Below are 6,544 nucleotides of genomic sequence, written 5' to 3' on the forward strand. Positions count from 1 at the left end.
ATCTGTTGAGGCAAGCGAAAGCGAAATCGTGATGGCACCTGTGCCCTGGCACTTGTGCTGATGGCACATGTAAAGACATTTGAGCGAGATCGTTGCCAGTGCCGCTGGACTGGCTCCTGTGCAAGTAGCACGTAAAAGACACCATTTCGAGCGTGGCCGTTGCCAGTACCGCCTGACTGGCCTTTGTGCCTGTGGCACGTAAAAGCACCCACTACACTCTCAGAGTGTTGGCGTTAGGAAAGGCATCCAACTGTAGAAACTCTGCCAAATCAAATTGGAGCCTGGTGTAGCCACCTGGTTCACCAGTTCTCAGTCAAATCATCCAACCCATGCTAGCATGGAAAGCGGACGTTAAACGATGATGATGATGATGATTGAATGATAGGACAAAACAGGATACATTATGGATGGAGTGGGGGACGGGTTTATTTCAGACCCCACGAGCCCTGCCTCACCACTGACACCTGGGTTTCATCCTATGTCGCATTCATAAGGGACCTTTCATACGCAACGTTCATGTAACATTCTTCCATCTGTTATCAAAAGTTTTCATAGTCAAGCATTTTCTCTCCAGCCCTATTTGTCTTTTCAGGTGAAAGATGAAAAAATTCACTAAATCAAGGCCAGAGATGAAGAAACCTGACTTTAACACTTTCATTCTTGTCTTCCATATCACCTCTCTTGTGATTACTACTACAGAGAGAAAACAATTACTTTCTTTCATTAAGAAATCTGGCAGCTTAATTTTTACTATAGATTCAGTCAACAGCTGTACTCTTCCTCCACTTGACAACTGTTGTTCGGCATAAACCCACACGTCTGACACCTTTGAGCACTGAACAATAGCGTGCAGGACGTTTTCCCTGTCCAGCCCACATCTTGGACAGGTCGGAGTGCCTAGGCCTCCATGCCTTGTGAGTTTGTCCTGAAATGCTCCCTAGATCCCTCCACCACCCCCACTAGGGTGGTATCAACCACTTTGGGAACCATTGCATTAGAGTTTGATGCACTCCGCCAACTCATTAGATTCTGCCAAACTGTCCAACCCATGCTGGCAAGGAAGACGTTAAATAGTGATCATCATCATCACAGAATACACATGTATGGTAGACAGAGAGTGGGTGTTTTTGGATGAAAACATTTCGATATAGAGAGTGCTAGGTATTTGTGAACACAATTCTTACATTAGGTTATCTTCTGTTTAGAAGACAACCTAACATAATATGCAATAAGGGTCAAATTTTAACTTTCACATTTCTCCTTTAGTCATCAACATCACCATAGTAGATTCTAGTTGGATAAAGTAAATAAAGAAGCATATCATACTTTTGACTCAGAGGTTACTAGCTTCCAAAATGTGGCCAAATTTTTCATGTTCAAGTCAAGAATGAGCTAGCAGGGACATGCCATCAATAGCCAAGACAAAGAAATATTCTTCAGCAGTCAGACATTGATGGGGAAGCCAACTTCTCTAGCAGATCCTAGATACCATCAACAACAACACCAAGCAACTGAATGTCAGCTAGCACTGAGCAGCTCATTGTAGTGGAGTCCATTACACATTTTTGCAGACATTTGTAAATGATTTTCTTTGGAAAAGGGGATATGCAAAGGCATGGGCACATGTTTTCCTAACTAAAATTTTGTCAAGAATCTATTTTTGATCTATAAATTGGAGTATCTTGAAGACTTCAGTAGATATTTTGATATTCTGACATCTGATTGAAGACTAAAATTTGGCAAATTAAGGGGAAATTGAACTGCCAAATATATATGGATTTCACATTGATGAAACGTGTAAATTTATTCAATAGTTTAGCCCCAAAATATACACTTCTTTGTAAAAGGTGTATAATCCAGCTTTGTAATATGATAACATAAACAGCCCCATACAGGACGATAGAAAAAAGCAAAACTCTGATGTATGTATCAATCTTTGGAAGTAAAAGGAAATTAAATTTAATTCAGTAATTCTGAAAGAATATTGCAATGGGATGGATATAGTCATTTGTAGCAATTTTTACAAAAGGAATATACAAATGATACCATGAATCTGCAAACAGAATGTTGAAATGGGATATTTATTGTAATGTTGAAATAGGATACTTATTGTAATTTTTACACAGCAGGACTTTTGAAATAAAATTGGTTTGTACTGGTACAGGGGATGAAGGTTATTCACTTAATATTGGTAAAATACCTTAATTCTTCATAATTCTAGAGCAAAAATTGAGTTGGTTTCTCATTGGTTTCCCATGAATAACACACTCATGCATACAGAATATAAAAAATTGATCCACATCTTAATTATTAGACAAGTATGATCATAGATATAATTTTTACTGTGTATGGTATCTCTTTTATCGAAACTTAGTAAAAAAAACATTGCGATAACATTAAGGTTTCATTGGAAAAATTATTTTAGTGCATTGTGAAATCATTACACTACAGTGTTGTACACATTAAATTAAATTTCAAAGATGAAAGAAGTTGATCAAAGAATGTTCAAATCTTTTGGTACTTAATTAGTCAGTATTCTGAGAACCTTTAATACCAAAATCAATGTGAAACACTACTGAAGTTTCTGCATTGACCTTTGAGGTTAATAAGTGCAACAGACTTAGTCAGGTTGATGAATCTGGTTTGGAAGCCTCTAACAAAGTCAATATATCATTGGCTATGTACTCTTATACATACAATTTAATGAATACATTTACATACCAGAATGCATCTAATATAAAAAGCTCATTAACAGGTGAGGCAAAGGTGAACACAGGTGTGTAATATATTGAAAATTAACATGTATTTCTCACTTTTACATATTATTAGTAATAAAATGAAAGGAATATATGATAGTATTACTATCAAACAACAAAATATAGATATGTCATATTTCTATCATGAAACTGTCCAAAGCACCCTTTACACAAGGACACTTTGCAAAATGGACACATATATGAAGTCTCGACCTGATATCCTTTCACAGTTTTTCTTTTTTGCAGTGAACACAGTCTGCAAACTTTTTTCCTTCCATTTATTTTTTCCACTCTATGGAAGTCAATATTTTTTCTGTTGACATCCATCTCAGTTAATTTTGCTTTTCTCCCAGTTCTGTGCTTTCTGGAAGAAAAGTTATCACATAACTGATATATCATGTCAACCCGAAATTTCAAATGGTCATAGTCCTTTGGTGGCGTAGGTACCTTGTGACTTTTTACATAAACAATAGTTAGACATAATGCTGGAGATATATGGATCACCATACCTTATATCAGGATTCCAGTAGTTCCAGAGTTGAGGAAGTTACTTGATACCAAACATGTTTATAATAATAAAAAAAAAAAGCTCACATTTCTGCAGTATCAGTTGGCTGCCATAGTGGATTGGGTCTTCCACAAATAGAAATTATGCATTGAGCATTTATTTCCTCCATGAGAGTTTCAAAAAAACTTTTCAGTAAAAATAAATAGTCCATATAATTGAGTAACAAGAGATGGACTGTATTGTGGACTAGTCTTTTCTGTGAAATCGAGAATTCTGGTTGATGTAGTAATCTTCAAACATGTTGCCATAATGCTTTCAATATCATTTTCATCACTTTCATTTTTATCACTTTCATCATCAAAATCTTCCTCGTCAGACAAAAGATTCGTTAATGTCATGATTTGTCTGAAGACAAATCACTGCTGTCTTTGTTTATATTTTGTACATCATCAAGAGAAAAACCTTTGAAGTCAGAATTGCTACTTCCTGGCACCATATCGTTAAAAACTAAGATATACTTCTCTTCAAATGTTGAAAAAAACCAAGAAGTCTCAAAACTTTCACCATATTTTTACTTGAATAAAGGTGGGAAAGTCTTTATCTCACATTATCTCAAAGCTACAAGAATTCAATAATGTGATTTGTTTATTTTTTTAGCAATTTCATAGAGAAATCAGATATGGCCAGATTTGGCTGGTTCAAACAAATAAAGAGGAATAATTTTCAACCAATTATGGCCGGTTTAAACACTAAAGGGTTAATACATACATATCATCATCATCATTTAAGCATCAGATGGAATTTTGTAAAGGCAGATTTTCTATGGCTGAATGTGCTTCCTGTTGCCAATCCTTGTGTATGACATATACAAGGTTCTTTCAGTTTCTGTTATGGGGAGGATAATAATAATAACGTAACACCCCTCCCACATGACAAGTGGTATGTGCTAATTGTCACAAATACTGTGAGATAGGAAGTTGGGTTATTGAAAAGTTGGTGAAGTTTATCACAGATAGTCATGTCTTACTTGTCTAACTAACTGTACTGCTATACTAGAGTGGACATTACAACAGTCTGATGCTGGATTACAATAGCGGCGATGAGGAATTAACAAACTCAAGAGGATTAAACAAATTCACAAGGGGTTATGAAACTGTTGTAAAGTGGGTTCCTCCCACTGGTGTGATATATGACTGCTGTTGTACTGTAGTTGCTGTTTTACACTAGTAGCCACAATAGTTACTAGTCATCAGATATTGTTATATCTCTTCGTACCAATAGCTCCACAAGACACCGTCTAAAACTGTCAACTCTTCGACTCTCTTGACAGCTACTGGTTTATTTATAACGGCTGACTCCAATCACTTTTTACTAGGAAGGGCATACAGTTTTACTATACAACATCTCCCCTTTTAATTATTTTATTTAACAATCAATTTCTTTTATTCATCCCACCTCACCCTTCTTTTTTTATACACTCAATGTCTTTTCTTCTTAGGGTCTACTTTTTGGAATTCAGTGTTCTTTTTCTTTGTACATGTGGTTTTGACTTCTTGTAACGGTGTTGGAACCCAAAAAGTATCATATAGCCAATCCATCAGTATCTCTACTCTTCTCGGTTCCTTTTCGATGACTCTTTCCTGAAGCTGATTTCTTTGTCTCTTTTCCATTTCATTTCTGCTTCTTACACCATACATTATTCTTCCTATGTATGTTATAATTTCCTCTTCTTCTCGGTATTGCTCACCATTTTTGTACATTCTAACATATAACTTATCACCGATTCTAAAGAATTTTAGCATGTCTTTACTAGCACATATTTTTTTAATATACTGACTTCACCTTTCTGGCAAACATTAATTCTGCTGGTGAACTTCCTTCTGGCACATTTAGGTTTGAGTTACCCTGTATACCCTTAAGAATTGTTGGATCACAACCTTGTACATAGCTTCCTTATTAGCTTTCTTTAAAGCTCTCTTAAAAGTGTCCATGAACCGTTTGGCCCTTCCATTCGATCTAGGGTGATACAGTGCTATAGTTTTATGTTCTAACATGAACATCTCGCAGAATCTTTTAAACTTACAGGATACAAACTGTGTTCTGTTATCAGAGACAATTATATCCGGTACACCAAATCTTGTGAACAATTCATGTAAGAAGTTTATTACTATATATGAGGTTAGTTGTTTACACCTCGCATCCTCAGGCCATTTTGTGTAGCTGTCCACTACTATTAAGTATTAATATCCATTTACTATGCCTGCAAAATTGATATGCAATTGGGACCATGATATTTCACTTCTGGTCAACGTTCACATTTTGTAGTAGGTAGTATCCTCTGCAGCCTTTTACCAGGTTTTCAACTTCCTTGTCCATGCTCAGCCAGTATACGAAACTTTGCATGTGCTTTTATTCTAAAGATGCCCGGGTGTCCCACACGGAACTCTTTTAGCATTCTCTTCTGTAATGTCTGTAGTATGACCACCCTCTAAGCGTACATTAGAACACCATCACATATAGTGTACACACTCACATCTTGGCAGTTCTTTGCATCAAACCATTCTTTATTTTATTTTGTCAACCACAGCTTTTCTGTTTTTCACATTACATTCCTATAAACCTAACCAATCTGAAAGGTATTTGTAAAAGATTTCATTAAAAATATCCATTTTTCTGAGAGTTATGAAGTAACAAAGTTGTGGCAGCACACTTGTGTTAATATACACACTGGTAGGAATGCCGCCCAAACGTGACCTCAATCTCCTATACAAGGGTGACCATCTAGTTGCATGTGGGCAGAGTTTCAGATATGGGCGTCTACATAGGTTGGATTTTCTCCGTTTTGACGGGGTTTTTTACATATTTTTTTTTCAACACAGCCTTGAAGAAAATGGGGAACTTTTTATGAAAAATTGTGAAAATTAATGATTTTTTTCCCCTACCCACGATTCCCTGGACCGATTTTGACAATTTTTTTTCACTACATACTTAAAAATGGTGGTAAAAATCCCTTCGGTAAAAAAGAAAAAAAATTGCAAGTATTTTCAAACGAAAAGCTAAAATCATAAAACATTACATAATAGGACTACTAGGGTCAGTTTGCCTTACATCAATTTGGGATCGATAAAATAAAATTCCGATCGAGGTTCGGAAGGTGGGGTTAATAATATCGACTGACTCTCCGCCCCACCCCCACTTTAAAAAAAAATGGCTGGTCTTGCAGTTAAATTAGAAAACATTAATTTGCATTAAATATCAAATGTTGTAACTTATATAACTA

The 6,544-nt window shown here is 35.9% G+C and overlaps 1 protein-coding gene across 2 annotated transcripts in view; it reads right to left on the minus strand.

Moving 5' to 3' along the window:
* Positions 1-6,544, minus strand: part of LOC106881589 (lysosomal cobalamin transporter ABCD4) — a 100,764-nt gene that overhangs the window by 92,750 nt on the left and 1,470 nt on the right. The gene's annotated exons all lie outside the window — the stretch shown is intronic.

This window comes from Octopus bimaculoides, chromosome 11, assembly GCF_001194135.2.
Source record: "Octopus bimaculoides isolate UCB-OBI-ISO-001 chromosome 11, ASM119413v2, whole genome shotgun sequence".
Lineage (NCBI taxonomy): Eukaryota > Metazoa > Mollusca > Cephalopoda > Octopoda > Octopodidae > Octopus > Octopus bimaculoides.